A 22,500-nucleotide genomic window follows, 5' to 3' on the forward strand; every position below is an offset into this window, starting at 1 on the left:
TTTAAGCATTGAATAGCTATGGGGGTCCACCAGAATAAAATATCCATCAAAGGCGTCCACAGATTAAAATGGTTGAGAACTCCTGGCTCTACCAAATATACTTATGTAATGCTTTGGTTAGAGGCTAGAGTAGAAAGCATTTGCTAAAGGAGCCCATGCGGTGGGACTGAACCCGGAGGTTGGAAAACAGACTTTTTACCACGCAGCCACGACATATATATGTTCATATCTGTAAAAGAGAAGGCATTTTGTAGATTTTGGCTAATTCGTATGTTTGTACTAGTACATATTGTTTATTTGTTTTGTATATATGCGTGTATTTATATATATTTGTAAGTATATGTATAAACGCAGACTCACTCATGCACACCCCATCCCCTCCACATACTGAGGAACCGACACATTATATATTAATTAATATATTAATTAATATATATATATATATGTATGTATGTATGTATGTATGTATGTATGTATGTATTAAATACAGTAAATGGATGTATATGTGTTTTGTACATTCTCAATCTCCTCTCTTTCTCTCCCTCCCTCCCTCCCACTTCCTCTCTTACCTCCTTCTCTTTCTCTCCTTCCAGCTCTCCCTCTCTCTCTCCTTCTCCCTTTCTTTCTCACTCTCTCCACTTCCCCCGTCTTTCTGAGTACGTGCGTGTATCTGTGTGCGGTTGAGTGCCCGTCTGCCTGTGTTTGCAGACGAGAAGAAACATGGTATGAGAGAAACAAAATTTATTCTTCTCCGTGAGAACATTAAGTGGTTGATTTACACAGCTGACCACCCTCGTACGAGAGACTTTATCAGCGATTCGGTCAAGTTTATGTTTTGAGTCTAACGAAGCAACATAACAAAGATTCATTTCAGTGCAAATGATAAGATTTTATAGGACATCATTAAGTTTGTGATGTGTTGGGTCTGTAAATATACGACTGAACTGGACAGTGGGACGGATCGAGTCGACCAACACTTGTCATCTATGAAGTCATAAAATAGAAGATAATTAATGTTAGTTTATGTTTCGCATTCGTTGGCTGTGGGCTTGTCTCATTAGCGTTGTTATAAGCGTAAGATAATCCTTCGTACAACAACACCCACCGTATATAATACGAATACCATACCATCCTGTCATTCTACAACAGACATTTTTACACACGCACTACACACACACACAAACACAGAGGCACACACACACACACACACACACAGGCACACACACACACACGCACACACACACACACACAGAGGCACACACAAACGGACATCTTTTATCTCTTATTCTTTTAATTGACAGACATTTGACTGCGGCCATGCTGGGGCACTCCTCTGAAGGGTTTTAGTCGAACAAATCGACCCCCAGGACTTATATTTTAAAGCCCAGTACTTATTCTATCGGTCTCTTTTATCGCTTTTGCCGAATAGCTAAGTTACAAGGACGTAAACACACCAACGCCTGTTGTTAAGCAGTGGTTGGGGACAAACACAAATATAAACACATAAACACACACACGCGCACACACACACACACACACGCACACACACACAGATATGGGATCTATGTTTTGATTAATTTTTTAACTAAGCAGTTTGAAACTTCGAATATTGGTAGAATTTCTCACGTAGAACAAGGTTTATTCTGAACGTTTTTTAGCAAATTTCGTACTTTAGAAGTTATTTCGTGTTAAAGTTGTCGTATTTGGGTAATTTCAACCAATCCACGACGTGTATTCAGTTGAAGACAGCTACTGCTGTTTGCGATAGAAATTCTACCAGTATTCGAATTTTCAAACTGTTTAGTGAAAAAAATTGATTAAAAGATCTGTAGTTGAGATGGAATAGATCCTCACCTTGTTCCTTTCTGTGGAAGAACATAAGCTCGAAACGTAAAAGACTTTTTCACTTCCCGAGCGTCAAAGTAATACACCTGTTTGTTGTCTACAACACCTGTCTTCGTCTTTTTGTTTTTGTGAATTCTCCATCCCCCCATATATATATATATATATGTATATATATATATATATATATATATATATATATATATATATATATATATATATATAACGAGCTTATTTCAATTTCCGCCTAACAAATCCACTTACAATACTTTATTCGGCCCGGGGTTATAGTAAAAGACACTTACCCAAGGTGCCCTGCAGTAAGACTGAACTTGGAACCATGTGGTCGGAAAGCAAGCTACTTACTACACAGCCACGCCTGCGACTATAATCAAAGATGCATTCACAGGTGCTTACGTACACACATACACGAAAGCAAATAGGAGAGCGAATCTGAAAGACGTTTTGAAATACCTTCTGTGTGGGAATATCTCGATTGAATGAGGGATTAAATGAGATTAACTTTCCATTTCTAACTTTCTTCCTGTTCGGGATCGGAGTGGGGAACATCCTCTATGTACACTAATTTATCGGTAAAGCCACACCTCGCTAGTGCCTCGTTATAATGGGTGCAGGCCTGTTGAAGAACTCTCTACCTGATAACAGATTAGAGATTGTTGTGTTGAATTTGTGGTTAGCTTTCTAATTACAGCTAAGGTGGTGATAGCTGAAGTTTCTAAGGATGAAAGCAGTTTTCTTGCTAGGTTTCTGTAGATGTAGGGGAACTTGTGCTTAATCGAGAAAACTTTCGTTGTGGTCTCATAAATGCACAGCAGGCATATGATATATGACGACGACAAGTACTTTTTTGTCTCGGAATGAATGAAGTACTCAATGGGAATGTAGAATTAAATGTATGTACTATATTGTCCATTAAAGATAATGTGTAATTACATCAAGTCTCATGTCTAGTCAAAACTAATCAATCTTCACGGGGAAAACAAATGATGTAGGCGTGTTATTTACCACGGGTAGAGATACTGAATGGAAAATAAAATTTAAAAAATATGTATATGAATAAAGTATAAAGATGAAATTTATAAACATTGAAGAAGTATACGCCTCAAGTAGAAATGGAAATTAACGATGATATATATCTAGAGATATATATCTAATGAATTACAATTCAGGAATGTCAAATAATGAGAGATCTTAAAGGGTAGTAAACAGAAAATGATCTACATTATTAATTAGAAAAATATGAGGTTGAAAATATTAGTGACTGTTAGTTGATATGATAGAGCTAACTAAGTATTAATCTATTTATTCTTTTAAGATAAAAATTGACATCCTTTTCTAAAGATTTCTGATTTTGGATTTAGAATATTTTCAGATGTATTATTCTTTTACTCTTTTACTCTTTTACTTGTTTCAGTCTTTTGACTGTGGCCATGCTGGAGCACCACCTTTAGTCGAGCAAATCGACCCCAGGACTTATTCTTTAGAAGCCTAGTACTTATTCTATCGGTCTCTTTTGCCGAACCGCTATGATGAATTTTGTTTCTGAAACTCCACTCAACTGTAGAAAACCAGCACCTATTAACTTCCGCTTCTGCTGATCTTCCGTCTGATACTGAAATCAGATGTATGTGTTTATTTTTTTAATTCCATATGTAATTGGATAATTTTTTTTTTTTGTTTTTGTAATTTTCTTCTATAAATCTGAAAAAAAAAGTACGACCGCTGTATGTTTTTTTAAATTTACCTTCTATGATATTTACCGTGTTTTCACACTATATCAAAGTAATATCAAGGTTTGTCATAGTGGAAGTGGTTTGTAAGTCCATATATAGTATCTTTAGCTTTACGTAACTGAATGGTGAGCATTTTCTTTTTTAATATCTTCCGTTATCCTTTGTTAATTTAGTTGGCTTACAATTTTTTCTAAGCTATTTCACGTTACGGGTACTGCTGTAACTCACTTTAAAACTGCCTCTGGCAATTAATTATAAGCGACAGTGATTGTGGGGAAAGACTTATTAGCAATATTTCACTTACATTTAAGAATAAGGATGTATAAAACCAGATGAAATTATATTTAGGGGCACTGATTTATGTGAAGTATTATATCTTTGAATCCACTCGCTTTTAGTGCATCATTATAATACGTACGGATGTATATATTTATATATGTGCATGTGTATGTGGTTCGTTTACAAACAGGAGGAAAGGAACTCAATATCTAAAAGTACTGTTTATTCATTTATTCAAATATATATGTCACTATTCTAGGTTACCCTTTTCTTCACATGGGACTACACAATGACAGTAACTGAAACTTAATGAGAGGTTAATTTTGGACCCATTAATATTTAAATAGAAATATGTTGGACTTATGCTTCGCTCCAAGAGGGCGTACAAGAAGCGTATCGGTGCCAATATTCGTACATTTACATATAATATCTGAATAAATGAGATTTGTATTGTTAGCGTTCAATTTGAACAATTTCAAGCGAACATCTGAGTGTTTCCATAGAGACAGATATATCTGCAGAGGAATAAGTTCTGAGGAAGAAAGAATGGTTTTAATTCTAAAGTATATCTACTTAGCGAGACTGTGATAGAGAGAAGTGAAGAGAATGCCGGTGAATAGAGTATGTAGAAGTGGCAATCACTCAGAAATCAAATTAACAATTATATCTTAATTAATTTTCTCAGCTGAGCAAACTTCGAGGAACATCCTCATCAATATCATCATCATGAAAAGCAACAATATCAACAAAACAATTTCTTATCTAATATGTTTCTATTAAAATAGTTATATAACATTTCTGTATTTCTGTTTAGCAATATTCATTTTTGCAGCTTTCATAACGTCTTCAGCTTTAGTCATCCTAATCAGATATCTTACAATTTTAATCAGAGAGATTAACTATACTTTAAGATGAAGTCTTAAAGATTTAAAACAATCCCAGGTAGATATCCTCTCTAAATAATTATTTTAACATCTCTTCCCATGCTACATTTAAAAAAAATTTCGAATTTATTTATAATTTTGTTATACTGGCATCAAATTGGAATCCTACGCACTAAATCTAAAGCAATTTAACTCCATGCTGAGTTGAGAAACACATCTAAGTTTCTTGAAAATACCACATAACATAAGGATATGTACAGTTTGTTGGTAGGCCTCTAAATTTAGTTTGAACCTCTTTTTTGGATTGGTCTAAATAATATTACATCACCGATATACATAAATATTTAATATCGCGGAACATATCTAAAAATGCAAATATTCGCATAACCTTGTGTATTTAGTGATTCTTTCATCAACACGTTGGCATCTATGGGCTTCACTATGAAGGATGCAATCAGACCGAAACTTGACTGGGATTATCTCTTGTATTTGCCGAAAATAATGAAAATAATATTTGTCGTTGGGTAATGTGGAGTTTAAACCATATCTAGTTCTTCTTAAAACTCATTATACTTAATCTAATCTAACATATCACATGTATTAGCCGGAGTGGTGTCCTTATCTTGGTTGTTACTTTTCTGTACCTTTCGGCTGTGTAAGCTCTAGTCTTCTTCAGGTGTCTTGTTATATACTTTAGTGCCTTGCTTGGTATTGAACTCAGAACCTCTAGGTGACAGCACTACATTAACAAGTGCCTTTATATACCACTCTATGCTCGTAACCAGTATCAATGTTCAATTCTAGGCAAAGCACTTACGTGGATCACAAGGCACCTGAAAAAAGCTGGAGTGTACACAGCCGAAACCTAGTGAAAAGAACAACCAAGATGAAGATACTATTTCGATTAGTACATAATATAAATTCCTTATCTCGGAAATATAGAATTCTACTATACCATGTTGGAAATTACTGTATCCTGGGAAGGGCACATAGAGGAGACTCTGGAAGAAAGCTTACGAAATATAAGATGTTGGTGGAACAGTGCAGAAATCAAGACTGGAGAACGCACTGAGAGCCAACAGAAGAAAGGCTATCTGGCTTTTGTGCGGCATTCACTCCCGCAAAACTGTGATTGGTCTTGGAGTTACTGGTGAAGCAAAGACGGGGTGGATATGTATTCCATCAGCAAAACTGCAGTGAATGCCACTGGATGACTTTGAGTAAAAGATGGTAGACCGGTGGTTTGCTGGTACTAAGATGCAAGTATGGACTTGATCCCTCCCATCTTGGTCAACTGAACGAGGTATGTGGGGTTGGAGTCTGATGCTGAAAGACCCCCAAACCACGTAAGACCCCCAAACCACGTAAGACCCCCAAACCACGTAAGACCTCAAACCACGTAAGACCCCCAAACCACGTAAGACCCCAGGAACATCACTTATAATGAATCCCAGACCATCCGTGAGATGTGTCTTGAAATTAGGTATTATACACGTGCACGCATACAGGGACATTTATATGTATATATAAATATATATATAACTGAATCTTAAGAGTTAATTTCTATTATGAGGAGAAAATAACATATATAGGAACAATATGCTACTTTCTCTCGAAACAATAATGACATACACCAGCCTCCAAAGAATAGTTAGCAGAGCAGTCAGAAACTTATATGTAGTCGAAAACGTAAGTATTTCCACGGTTTATCTCACAGCATCACCCAAAATATGAAAATCAGTGGATACGGCATATTTGTGTTCATCGAGGCCTGTCAATATCTTGCTAATGTAAGCTATATGAAAGTATGTTAGAGATTCAATGAATTCTCTATATCTCCACATTACTGCCAGAATTAGTTTTTTTTTTCCTGTTTAGCAAGACATATTGAGCAAAAAAGGCTACTTTCTAGAATTCACAGCAGGTGGCAATATGTTTTGTGCTCCTGACAAATGATATCATGTTGTAGGTATTCTTAGAATATTGCTGTGTCAAGTTTCCTTAGACTTGCCTCTCTGTGTATCACTTTCCAGGATCCACAACGTCGCAATGTTGAAACGTCTATGCTTTGCTAAGCACAGTATGCGTCCAGCTAGACACAGGCGACACTCTATCACAATATCTGTGGAATGTCTTCATTGGTAATATGATCGCGATAAGTGACACATAATATCCTACGTAAACATTGTTGGCAAAAGCAACAACTTTCATGTTTCCCTGTGAGTCTCTGATAGTATTCGCCGGTGGTTTGTGTAGGTTATAGTAGTTTTAAATACGTAAATCTTAGAGTAATGATAATTCCTTTTTTGTTTCTTTTTTCTCTCTGTTTTTTTCTTCCTTGTTGTCCATCCATATTAGAATCATTCTTCGGATTATTGCTGTCGCTTTGCTATTTGTATGATTTACACCTGTCTCTAGTAGTTCTACGTGAAGATGCGCGAACTAGTGGTTCGGTTGTTGCACTTCCGATTGCAAGATCACAGTTTCGATTCTAGGACCTGGCAGGGCATTGAGTTCTTCAGCAAAACACTTCATTTTGCTTCGGTCCAGGCCATTCAAAGATAAAAGAGTGTCCTTCGACAGACTGGCGTCCTATTCAGGTGAGTGGGTTGGTCACTTGGGTTGGTACAATGGAGCCCTGGCAACTGGACCTATGAGTCATAGAACTTGAGATAGTACTTACTAATATTGCTCTATTGCCAACGTTGTTGAGATACTCAGAATTATTTATTTGTTATTTAACCGCTGATAACCTCTGAAGGAACAGAACTACAATCAAATGGATTCTGACCGTGTCATCTCCAGCATATTTTCAGATATTTAGTTCTACATTATTATATTTCATTTTTTTTAAAGATAACATGTTATGATTTAAGGAAAATTTTGCTGCTATTTTTAACAAAGTTTGTGACAACATAGAGATTCTGACGTTGGTTTCTGCTGTCCAAAAACGTCTATACTGACGCCTGTGATACTTTGTATATATTTACCTGTGTAATGCCGAATATTTAGCCAACTTCCGAGAGTATAATTTAACCTTTTTTCTTTATCTTTTATCCACCCAGCTGCTTAGGTCAAAACACTTATTCTGAAAAAGCGTGAAACTTTATGCATAAAATCTGGAGCAATTTCAGTATAAACACACACACACACACACACACACACACACACACACACACACACACACACACATGTATACTTCCCGTCGCATTTAAGAAATTTTTATTCAGTTGGGCAGTCATTCATAGTTTTCGTTTTAGCATATGGTTTGCTGTACGTACATGCTATTGACTGCACGCAGCAAGGCAGAAATACGTCCAACGTTCTCGCTAACCGCTATTAAGACGATTTTTGCCTCTGTTCTTTATGTATTATGTTTTTAAACACACCACGTCCATAAGAGATATCTCAGTATGAATACTGCATTAAATTTCTCTTTCGACAATGTATTTACATTAAATGTGACACCTTCTCCCCATATATATATATATATATATATATATATATATATATATATATATATATATATATATATATATATATATATATATATATATATATGGTCCTGGTTCAGTCCCACTGTGTGGTACGTTGGACAAGTATCTTCTACTGTAGATTCGAGTCGAAAAAAACCTTGTGAGTGGATTTATTAGAAGGAAACTGATAGAAGCCCGTCGCATGAAATATAATGTGTGTGTGTGTATCTATGTGTGTGTGTGTCTATGCGTGTGTGTGTATCTATGTGTGTGTGTGTCTATGTGTGTATGTATATGTGTGTCTGTATATTTATGCGTGTATGTATGTGTGTGTTTGCATGCAAAAGTGTATATGTATGTGTACTGGAAAAAGATGAATATGTAGAAAGAATATAGTTATTTATCAATCATTTATTAATCATCATTTATCACGAAACCTCTTTCTCATTTCCTTGTCTTCCTGTTTACTACCGTCTCTTAAATTATCTGTGCGTACTCTCTCACTCATACTCTTTGTCTGTCTGTCTGTCTGTCTGCCAGCCCCCTTTCTCCTCCTCCTCTCTCTCTCTCTTTCTGTCTCTGTCTCTCTTTCTGTCTCTCTCTCTTTCTGTCTGTCTGTCTGTCTCTCTGTCTGTCTCTCTGTCTCTCTCTCTCTCTCTCTCTCTCTCTCTCTCTCTCTCTCTCTCTCTCTCTCTCTCTCTCTCTCTCTCTCTCTCTCTCTCTCTTTCTGTCTCTCTCTCTTCAACTCCTAACTATAAAAACTCGAACGTTTTGTTCCGCTTTGCCTTCACTTACCTCCCTTTACTTCCAAACCTGATCCGTTCTAACATCTTAATTTTCTCTTCGCTTATTTTCTCCTTTGTGCTCCACCGAGCTTCCACTTTGATCTTCCTATGTTTTCTTCTTTCCTTTCACTCTCCTCTCAACCTTTCTCCGTCACCTCCAACATTATCAAGCCCTTCCTTTCTTTTCAAACTCTCATTAAAAGAATGTATTTTCAAATTCCCTTTCGCCATTTTGTTAATTGATACTCTATTTCACCTAACGGTATTGAATAATATCGTTTTCTGTCAGACTACTTCTAACACACACACACACACACACACATACACATACTCTCTCTCTTTTTCTCTCTCACACACACATACGCACAGAGGCACAAGTACACGCATACTCTATCTTCCCACTATCTGTCTATCTATCTATCTATCTATCTATCTATCTATCTATCTATCTATCTATCTATCTATCTATTTATCTATCTATCTATCTATCTGTCAGTCTGTCTGTCTGTCTATCTATCTATTTGTCTGTTTATCTACTTGTTTCAATATATGTGTGAATATATGTATGGTTCTGCTTGCTTCTCTCTTCACCCTTCTCTTAATTATTCTCCCGTGCACCCCACCACCACAAGACACGCCACACATATATACGTATGTATGTATGTGTGTGTATATATATATATATATATATATATGTACCTGCATACACCTAATCATACGTACTCACATATATACGTATGTGTGTGTGTGTATATATATATATATTCATATATACGTGTATATATATATATACATATATGTATATATATGTACACACACGCATATATATACACACATGTAAGTGTATCTTGTGTGTCCAAATAGATGGACAACTGTTGCTGTTACGTTTAGACCTCTACGTAGATGACCATCGTCCAGTCTGCTTGCTGTACAGTGGTCGAGCAACTACCACAGTAGTTATGATATACAGAGCAAATGTAACTTCTCCTGCATTTGCATATGCATATGTTCACACACACACACATACACACACACACACACACATTCACACAAATATATGTGCACCATATGCAACACACACTTTTCTGAAAGTTGCTTTTTTTTTTCTCTTTCTCTCTTGCTTTCTGTCTTTATTTATCTCCATATATATCCCTAAATTTTCCGTATCTGACCCAACACACCACCTCCACCTCTACTAACTATATCCCCCCTCTCTCTCCCTCCCCCTTTCCCTCGCTTCTCCATTGGTTTCTTACTGCAGTTCTTCCACTCTTCACTCTTTCACTCTCTTTTTTACCCATCTTCCTTCGTCCTCTCTTCCCCATCGTACACCCGTGTCAGATGGCAAACGTTTGTTGTTATAAGACGCTGTTTATTCAATCTAAGTACGAAGCTGACCTGCCGGCGCGTTACAGCTATGCGCACTTGTGAAACACGCTCAGCGAAGTAAAAGAGGTAAAAGAAAAAGAAGGGAGTAAAAACTAAGATATATTCGCTGTCGGCTCAACTAAAACTTATTCTCGCTGTCTCATTTGATCGATCGTCTGCCTCTCTACATAGCACCTGTTAAGATGACAAGCAGACGTGTGATATGGCTAGTGTAGAAGAGACGCCTGGTGGTAATGAAGGAATTTAGAAATGGTGGAAAGGGGAATAAGTGTGTAAGTAAAGACTAAATTCGTTTCACGCAAAATGGCAGCTAATTTCTCGCACGCTTTTTTTTATCCAGTTACACTCTGGTACTGACCCCAATCTTTTAACTTTCCCTCATTTCATTCATTGGACTGCGGCTGTGCTGGAGCACCTCTTCGTTGGGATTTGGCCTAATAAATCGACCCCGGTATTTATTTTTTTAGGTACAGCATTGATTCTAGTGTTATCTTATACCAGTGAAGGCGCGTGGCTTAGTGGTTTGGGCATTCGGCTCACGATTGTAAGGTCGTGAGTTCAATTCCCGGCGACGCGTTGTGTCCTTGAGCAAGACACTTTATTCCACGTTGCTCCAGTCCACTCAGCTGGCAAAAATGAGTAGTACCAGTATTTCAAAGGGCCAGCCTTGTCACATTCTGTGTCATGCTGAATCCCCCTGAGAACTACATTAAGGGTACACGGGTCTGTGGATTGCTCAGTCACTTGCACGTTAATTTCACGAGCAAGCTGTTCCGGTGATCGTATCAGCTGGGACCCTCGTCGTCGTAACCGACGGAGTGCACCTTATCTTATACCAACCGTTGAGTAACGGAGTCATCAGCAAACCAACACCGGCTATCAAGTAGGGTGGGGAAGACGAGCACATACACAAACGTGTGCGTGCGTGCGTGCGTGCGTGGACTGCTATATATATATATATGGTGGGGTTGTGCGTCTGTGTACATATAGTTATACGTTATTAGTTAATAAATCGTATGGTATACATCTGGCAGTTTGCCGGTAAAGCACGATCGCTAACTCAGTGCTCGCTAGGTATTTTGACTAATGGGAGAGAGACGGAAAATGCTATATGGGTCGAAAAACTATAGCGATCAATAAAGATTCACGTATCTTCCATCTTCCGTCTCTCTCATTAATCAAATAAATATGTGTGCGTGCGTGTGTATACATGCAAGTACACACACATTCTGAAGGGCATATATATATATATATATATATATATATATAGCCACTTTTATATATATATATATATATACATATGTAATGTATATATACATGTACATATATACGCACGTATATACATATGTGTGTGTACATGTCTGTACGCATGTATGTACGTATGTATGTATGTATGTATGTATGTATGTATCTATCTATCTATCTATCTGTGTATCTATGTATGCATGTATCATCCATTGTTGCATAATCGGTAATCTATACGTATTTCTGTGAATTTTTCCCTAAGTGTTATCTACTTTTATCTGGGTTATTTTACTTATCTCGCTATATAAAGTAAATATTCCGTATATTAACTTAGTCTTCCTATTGTCTGTTCTAAGTTGGTTACTTTTATCTTTTATAAACGATAACTGTTTGCTTAACCTCACATAATCTATTGTTGCGACTATGCAAGTGTATAAAAGGAAACCGTTTAACTCAGTTTTATCACTGGATATTAAAGCGTAATGATGTATAAATGGGAAACGCTGATACGCAAGCAGATGAATTCGTACTTTGCTTAGGATGAACCTGACAAAGACCTAACTGGGCACGGATAGAGGTGTAACAGCCTTATAATTGTGGTAGACGTGGGAGTCACCTTTACCTTTCTGGAGTGGGATAATTATGCCTAGTCAGGCGGTATGAGGCCTCTGCTCCAGATTGAGCAGATGATCTGCAGCAGCACTCCGCCTTTCTAGATCATCTCCTCATGGATGTCACAAACCCCGGCTGCATTCCTGCACTACAGCTGACGTACCACCGTACGAACCTCGTCTTTGGACTGCAGACTGGAGCTAACAGGTTGATCGGTCACCAGTGCTGAAGGCATCTTGGTATCTAGATCAGTACTAGATGGGTTCCCCATCTGCTCAGTGAGTCATAACCTTGGGCTCCTCTGTTAGAAGTGAGCCATCAGAGTTTAAAATACCAGAACACCGAGGAGAAGGCTTCAGCCACCCACCCCATGAACATAGCTATTCCTCTGTAGGTAGTATATGAGTCGGACGTATAAAGCCGACCCTCGACCGCCTCGCAGATTTCTCAGACAAAGAAAAGCAAGTCTCCTCCTCTCCTTTATTCTTTGTGCGTATTATCAGCATCTGTGGAGGCGCAATGGCCCAGTGGTTAGGGCAGCGGATGCGCGGTCATAGGATCGCGGTTTCGATTTCCAGACCGGATGTTGTGAGTGTTTATTGAGCGAAAACACCTAAAAGCTCCACGAAGCTCCGGCAGGGGATGGTGGCGAACCCTGCTGTACTCTTTCACCACAACTTTCTCTCACTCTTTCGTCCTATTTCTGTTGTACCTGTATTTCAAAGGGCCAGCCTTGTCACACTCTGTCACGCTGAATATCCTCGAGAACTACGTTAAGGGTACACGTGTCTGTGGAGTGCTCAGCCACTTGCACGTTAATTTCACGAGCAAGCTGTTCCGTTGATCGGATCAACTAAAACCCACGTCGTCGTAAGCGACGGAGTGCCAACAACAATTATCAGCATCTGGTACAAAGCATGTGAATTAACGTTGATAGGTTAATAGTATGTGAAAACAGGTAACACGAAACTCTAAGTAATACCGAAAGTACAATGCCAATAACTACGCTATTTAGTTAATGAGTACTTTGTCACTTTGTTCTACCGTCGCCACTGGCGTTAAGAAAATAAATTAACCTTGGAAGAATGAGAAATGATCACCCTTTTCTTTGAGTGTCGCTACGGCTTTGATTTCTTTCTCCAAGAGGGAAATTTCAAATATTTAAGGATGTTTGCTTCTGGTATTCACTTTACGATTCTTTATATTTTTACCCGAAGTTCCTGTGTAAGTTAACCCAAGAGAGATGTAAACATTATGATCAACAAAGCGAACGTGGTACGCTTTCTAATTTGTACCCTGTCTTTTATGGTATGTCATCTAGTGCAGGCAACAAGCCATATTGGCTTCTTAGTAGTCTATCAATAACGGGCTCACACGTCTTAGTGTGACGTCAAGGTCACAAAAGCAGTACGACAGCGCTCTAGATGCCTTCAGATCTTTTACCAAACTTACTTTTGATTCTTGTGAAATTCTTATGTTATTATTTTTTAAAACTTAACTTCTTTTACGAATCTCTCTATACTTTAACAACGTAGTCATCTGCTGATTCCTCATGGCTCCCACCTAAATGTAATATACATGACGATGTATATAATATATAATATATAGTTCTTTATATTTATATATGAAATCTTGTGTGTTTGTATATATGTATGTTATATATATGTATATCTATTTATTTATGTATGTATATCTATCTATCTATCTATCTATCTATCTATCTATCTATCTATCTATCTATCTATCTATCTATCTATCTATCTATCTATCTATCTATCTATCTATCTGTCTGTGTGTCTGTCTGTGTGTCTGTCTGTGTGTCTGTCTGTGTGTCTATCTATCGATCTGGCTGTCTATTTATCTATCTATTTATCTATCTGTGTGTGTGTATATGCATGCATGCATGCATGCATGTATGTATGGGTAATATGAATATGCACTTGTGTATATACACACATATATGCGCGTATAAGCATGCGCGCGCACACACACAAACACACACACACAAACACACACACACACACACACACACACACACACACACACACACACACACACACACACACACACATTGGTTTTCTTTCGTTTCATAAACAGAAGACTAAATACACAGAAACACGTATAATCTACAATTATTCAGTCATACACAGCTGGCGCCTCGTTCCAACGCCGTTCGCGCCTCGTTCCTTCGCCGCTCAGAATTCATGTTCTTCGTATTCATTCAGTTGATATAACGCAAAGCTATTCAGATTATGTTAAAACAAGTTGATTTACATATTAGTACCATTGGTCATCAAAGGTCATGTGATTTTACTTTTAAGCTCTTAGCGTGCCTTTCATGGGTGATTGAATAACACTACTTGGAAAGTAAATACTCTCAATGTACATATATGGTTTGACAGTGAGTTGGCAGAACCATTAACACGTCGAACAAAATGCTTTGTGGCATTTCTTCCGGCTGTTTACATTCTGAGTTCAAATCCCGCCGAGGTGAACTTTGCGTTCCATCTCTTTCGGGAGTCACTTAAATAAAGTACCAGTCGAGTACTGGTGTCGATGTAATAGGCTTGAACGCTTACATCAGAATTGTTTGAACTCTCCATCAGACCGGCATCACGGTCAGAGGAAAACGTTGCTATCTCGGACACTTATACACCATGGAAACCGAGTAACAAACTTTATGAGTCCCAGGTGCCAAGAAAAAAATTATAAGTGGTGCTTTTTTTTTATATCACACTGAAGGAATGTTTTGTAGGGTGTAATAATTCACCGTGTGTTGTCATTCTTTTAAATGGCTTAATCACTGGAGGAAATCTTATGAAACGGTTCTCTTCAGGATTTCAATGACTGGTGGTCAAAGACTTGGTCCTTATCTTAAGTAAATAACCATAATCGTATTTTACGCTGCTTTTGTTAATTATCATGCGGTTACTATGTAAAACGTACAAGTGAAATCTTATCAGTGACAGGAAGTTCCTTGCTGTACATACATACAGAGAATGCAGTTTTGTGTATAATAGAATAAAAGTATAAACAGGCAAACAACTCGGGTCAAATTAGATTATGATATTATATACTTAAATATGAAGATCGAGTTGTTGCATGAGTATAGATCAATAGGGGGAAGTAAGTAAGAAGGCGCGCATATAGTTTCCTACAGTTGTTTCAAGAACAGATGCGCAGATGGTGCATTTCCCTGAAAACAAACAGTAGTTAGCCATACAGTAGCAATCTATTCCATTATCGGAGGGTGAATGAGGGACAGTGAGGAACAATGCATTTATGCTAAAGGGAGAGTAGTTTACGCAGGATTTACTTCATATTCGCATGCTTATTTTTTTCTGTACAAGTTGCTGGTTTCATGAATTCTTTCTTTAAATTTTTATCTTTAAACAATTCTACGGCATCACGGAAGTTGCTTTGTTGTATATTTCATTATCTAACATTAAGTACATTAAGAAACTACTGATGTTATCTGTGAGACGTTTAATGATTCTGAGCGGGATTCTTTACTTCTTTTAGGTATAAGTAGGGGCTATAATGTTTGTCTTGATTAAGCCTAGGAATTTTACTACTTATGGGTATGAGTTTACTGTAACTTTTAAATTAAATTTCGAATAATCTGATTTAAAGGCTTTCTAACTCTATCCATGTTATGGTCGTTCCTATTACAGGATACATCTTCCAAATCATATCTAAAGAGTTCAGTAATAGTAGATTATAATGTACGATCTAATGCCTATAGTAGCATACTACGAACCGGTTTCATACGATATAATTTTCCCACAGACGTGGTTACATACACACACACACACACACATGCACACACACACACACACACACACACACACCCACGCACACACACACACACACACACACACACGCACACATAATATATATATATACATATATGTATGTATGTATGTATGTATGTATGTATGTAACCACACGCGTGCTCTTTTGGCTTTTTTTTTCCTTCTCTTCGGACCTTTCCTCTCTCCTCTTTCTGACAAACAGCCATATTCGAAACGGTACACACCTTCTCTTTTTCCCATCTTAAAATGAGCGTCAACCTTAATACATTAACTGTGTACGTACTTTTGACATTTTTGTTTTTGATTTCAGATGGTGATAATCAATTAAACAGCAATAAGTTTTTTGAATCTATTCTTTCAGTACTGCCTCGTACAAATTGATTCACAGTGGTATTTTTTGGTCCCTTGGGCAATAATAGTACATACAATCTGGTTAATATATAGTCACTACTCCGGAATAAATTAAATTGTCCGTTATTGTGTTTCTTGATTCAGTAAGAAATAAGAATGGCTTACTTTTATTTGAGAATTCTAAGACTTACAGAATATATATATATATATATTTTTTTTAGGGACGGATGGTTAGTATTCTATGTTATCGAAAAAGGTGAAGATATTCAGATTTATTTTCAGTATTGTTTAAACACTTGAAACGATTGCACCATGGTGTCAAAGTAATAAATTTTTGGTGTGTTTAGATTTTGGAGCTCATGGGGTTCCTCTTTGAAAATCAAGAACTACGCTGCCAGGAGCATAGCTTTAAAATATTAATCTAAAATGGCCAGCAGAACTGATATGCAAAACAGCTCGTTCTTACATAATTTTAATATATTCACGATATTTCGGCTGAACGGACATGAAGTCAAGAAAATTAGAACATTGGGAATATTCATAATATGTGTATAATATACAATACCAGTTGAAGCTCACAGTCAGTGAGTTCGATTCCCGGACCAGGCTGTGTGTTGTCTTTTAAGCTAGACACTTTATTTCACTTTACTCCAGTTCAGTCAACTGTAGAAATGAGTTGCAACCTCACTGGTGCCAAGCTGTATCTGTCTTTGCCTTTCCCTTCGATTACTACATTAGTGGCGCGGAGATGGGAGGCTGGTATGCACAAACGACTGCTGGTTTCCTATGAACAACCTTGCCCAGACTTGTGCCTCGGAGGGTAATGTTCTAGGTGCAATCCCATGGCTCTTGAGCAAGACACTTTATTTCACGTTGCTCCGGTTCACTCAGCTGTAGAAATGAGTTGTGACATCACATGTGCCAAGCTGTATTGGCCCTTGCCTTTCCATTGGATAATGTCGGTGGCGTGGAGAGGGAGACCGGTATGCTGGCCTTCCATAAAGAACCTTGCCCGGATTTGTGCCGTTGTCAGTCATGACCGAAGGGGGTCTCAGCAGATGTGTGTGTGTGTGTGTGTGTGTGTGTGTGTGTGTGAGAGAGAGAGAGAGAGAGAGAGAGAGAGAGAGAGTATTTATGTGTCGTGGTTCAGTGGTTAGAATGTCGTGCTCACAATCATGAGATTGTGAGTTCGATTCCCGCACCTGCTTGTGTGTTGTGCGCTTTGAGCAAGACATCTTATTTCACATTACTCCAGTTCACTTAGCTGTAGACATCGGCCTTTGCCTTTCCCTTGGATATCAATAGAGGCGTGTAGAAAGGTGGTTGGTATGCATGTGCAACTGCTGGACTTCCATTCCATAAACTAACTTGCCCGGACTTGTGCCTCTGAGGGGAAATATCTAGGGACAATACCATGGTCATTCACACACACACACACACACACACACACACACACACACACACACACGCACACACACACACACACGCACACACGTATATAAATATATGTATGTTATGTATAAATGCGTACGTGGGTACATGAGAGCATTTATAAATAAAAAAGAATATGTACATAAATAACCACGGATAATCCCAATAAAAGAACCATGCACCTAGAGTTTGTCTGCCAGGGAGAAATTCGAAATTTAAAACCAGGATATTCTTAAACAGGCACACAGACAGGCAGAGAAACAAGCAGGCAGATAGGTAGACATACATCCATACTTACAGACAGATAGAGAGATAGATAGATAGATAGGTAGACAGATAGACAGACAGATAGATAGACAGACAGATAGATAGTTAGATAGATAGATAAATAGATAGATAGATAGATAGATAGATAGATAGATAGATAGATAGATAGATAGATAGATAGATAGATAGATAGATAGATAGATAAAGACACAGGATTGTAGAGAGACGGGAGAGGGTGATGGGATGAATAAGACAGAGTAAGACAGAAAAAAGCATAGAGAGACCTGTCCTCTGTCAACACAAGTCACCACACAATAGGTTATCATATTTCAACACCACTAAACATCAGATGACGCTACACACTGGTTAACTTTTGAATTTAATTTATTTTCGTCACCCATCACGACCTATGTATGAAATGTTGCAACCAGCTGGGCACGAGGCAGTTCTCACACATTAACAAACACATACATACACACATACATACGTACATACATACATACACACATACATACATACATGCATGCATACATACATACATACATACATACATACATACATACATGCATGCATGCATACATAATGTTGATACATGCATGCATACATACGTATATGTATACACACACACACGCGCGCGTGCGCACACATATATACATGCTTTTAAGTATGTACATAAACAGTTATATTCATACAAACATTAAAAGATTTCTAGTCATATCTATATATTTATATGCTAACATATACATTGATACATATGCATATATGCATATATATATATAATTATATGCATACATGTATATGCATACATATATATGCATATATATGTTTATGTATATATATATGTATATGTGTGCATGCATCTATATATATATATATATATATATATATATATACACATATATATATATATATATATATATATATATATATATATATATATATATATATATATGTATATAATGCGTATATGTGTGTGTATCTTTGTTAAGTGTAAACATTTGAGGATTCACAAATATAATTCGGTCATTCAGTTCAATTTTGTTTCGGCGAAACGACTTTGTAAGGACACATGTACACAAGCACACACTCACAAACAGAAACATACACACCGTATATTTACAATGCATTAATTATACTATATATATATATATATATATATATATATATATATAATATTTTTATCCTTTTTCTTGTCTCCACCCTTATTTCATGGTCTCTTTTGCCGAACCTCCAAGCCACGCGTACGTAAACGCAAGAACACCAACCCTCAAACATCTAAATGTATACTTGTATATATTATATATACATATACAAACATAAAGTGTATATACATACATATATATATATATATATATATATATATATATACACACACACACACATATCCATATGCATGTATGATGAACGTCTTTCAGTTTTCGTTTACCAACTCCAATCACAGAGGTTTGGTCGGTCTTGGGCTATATACCGGCCTACCTCGGCTTAAGTCGTTTCGATTCAAGTCGTTCTCGATTATACACCAGTTTTCAAAAATAATATATCGAAATATAAAAATCAAGTAAAGTAATTTTACTCGACTTTACGTCTGTCTGCTATAAATACTGGAATCTTAAAATCACTAAAAAACCGTTAAAAGCACATCAAATCATGTTACGGTACAATAAATAAGAATAAAGCATATAAAAGCATATAAAATCATATTAAAGTACGTTCAGTAAATGTTAAGATACACACCATAAAGTAGTGTAGCTTAGTGAACGAAATCATGAAACCAACTGTGTTGCCTTATTTATCGGTCTTCCGGAGCTCATATTGCACTGTAGTTCCAATATCTACCGTTAGGCGTCATTGTTACTCATGATTCCCGCGATTGTTTCGAATTCAGATTCATTTACGTCTGTTTATTGGCTACTTTTTCATTCTCATTTATTTGTGACTTTACTTTTTGCCCCCACGGCTCCTAAGAAAATTCACAGTGAAAGTGTATAACGCAGGAAGATAAACTGGCTATGATAAAACGTCATGACAAAAGTAAAAAAAGTGGTAGCAATTGCACAATCTTTTGGGATGAGTCGGACAACTGTATCGACGATTGTACATAATAAGTACAAGACTTTAAGCACATATCAAATCTGAAGCCCCAATAATGAAAATCACTGGCATCAATAAGAAAAGAGGCAAAATCTTTAAAGAAATGGTAATTCTTCTTTCTCTTTGGATTGTTAGGTTGAATAATCAGCGTGCTACTATTAGTCAAGAAATCATTAGTTAAATCTAATCTATTCTATCTTAATTACAGATTTTTTAATTATTTTCTTCGAATACTGGTAGAAATTCTCACGTAGAACACACTGTTTACTCTGAACGTTTTTGACCAAATTTCGTATTTTATAAATTATTTCGTGTTAAAGTTGTCGTATTTGGGTAATTTCAACCAATCAACGACGTGTATTCGGTTGAAGAAAGCTACTGCTGTTTCCAATAGTAATCGAAGAGGAACAAGTTCCGGGTCATCTCTACTACCATCTACATCAGCGATATAAACCACCAAATTGGATATACGTATTGGTAAATTTAAAATAATTTAGTTTTTTTTTAACTATTGCAAAATAATAATAATTGCTGAATTTGTTTTTAGGCTTAAAGAAAGGCTTTTATTTTACTATGTCTTATTGCAAACCGCTTTCATGAATAAAGTGTCCGCGATGTACGTAAATACTGCCAAATTGTATTCGTAAATTTAGATTACTTGTTTTTTTATTGTACTGAATTAAAAAATAAAAATTATTTGTTTGTAAGCTTAAAATAGGTTTTTATTAACCATATATTATTGAAAATGCATACATAAAGTACAGAACTGGGAATTGTTACTATCAGTTTAGCTTAGAGACAAGTAAAATTCGGTCTAGCCTAGCATATCGACTTAAGTCGTTTTGCGACTTATGTCCTGTCTCCCGGAACCAATTAACGACGTAGGGTGAGGTATGCCTGTATATATATATTCTTTTATTCTTTTACTTGTTTCAGTCATTTGACTGCGGTCATGCTGGAGTACCGCCTTTAGTCGAGCAAATCAATCCCAGGACTTTTTCTTTGTAAGCCTAGTACTTATTCTGTCGGTCTCTTTTGCTAAACCGCTAATTTACGGGGACGTAAACACAGCAGCATCGGTTGTCAAACGATGTTAAGGGCACAGACACAAACACACAAACACACACAAACACACACACACACACACACACACACACACATATACATATATATACGACTGGCTTCTTTCAGTTTCCGTCTACCAAATCCACCCACAAGGCTTTGGTCGGCCCGAGGCTCTAGCAGAAGACACTTGCCCATTGTGCCACGCAGTGGGACTGAACCTGGAACCGTGTGGTGGTTGGTAAGCAAGCTACTTACCACACAGCCACACGCACATCTGAATAAGAATGTATGTATATTTATATGGTGTGAGGGAATTCTGTGTGTGAGTGAGTGTGTGTGAGTGTGAGTGTGTGTGTGTGTGTGTGCGTGTGTGTGTGTGTGTATGTGTGTGCGTGTGTGTGTGTGTGTCCAGGAAAAGATTTGACACGAGAAAATCACACTTCAAAAGTGACAGGAAGATCATATACTAGGCATATTCACAAATACACACACATAAACACACATAAACGCACATACACCACCACACACAGAAACCGACGCGCGCTCACACACGCATATAAATATCTTAAACAGAACATTATTTTATATGAGATTGAATAAAACTTGATGTTTTTCACATGCCTACGAACCATTGTATGAATTGTGTTAATGTAAATGTACTATATGGTATACCCTCTCAAGAAGTAGATTTTTTAGTGTCACTGTGATCTGATGTAACCATATATATACATACATACATACATACATACATACATACATACATAAATACATACATACATAAATACATACATGCACACATACATATATATATATATGTGTGTAAACATATATATATATATATTTCTATATATCTATATACATGCATACGTATATATATATATATATATATATATATAGAGAGAGAGAGAGAGAGAGAGAGAGAGGGGGGGGGGAGAAGGGTAAAGAAAAGAAAGAGGAGAGCGAACAACAAGGAGAGAAAATTGCGAGAAATTGAGAATATTTCTGGCTTAAACAGATAAAAGGAAGATAGGGAGGAGGAAGAGTGAGGGAGGGGAGGGAGAGAGAAAGAGACACGATGTGAGGAAGGAAAAGAGAGTGAGAGAGAAAGAGAAAGAGAGGGACAGACAATAAGCTACCTAGATAGATAGGCACAAAATGTATAGACAGAAAGACAGGCAGGCTGTCAGACAGAAAGACAGGCAGGCAGTAAGACA

This window comes from Octopus bimaculoides, chromosome 4 (assembly GCF_046866305.1).
Source record: "Octopus bimaculoides isolate indiv1 chromosome 4, ASM4686630v1, whole genome shotgun sequence".
Lineage (NCBI taxonomy): Eukaryota > Metazoa > Mollusca > Cephalopoda > Octopoda > Octopodidae > Octopus > Octopus bimaculoides.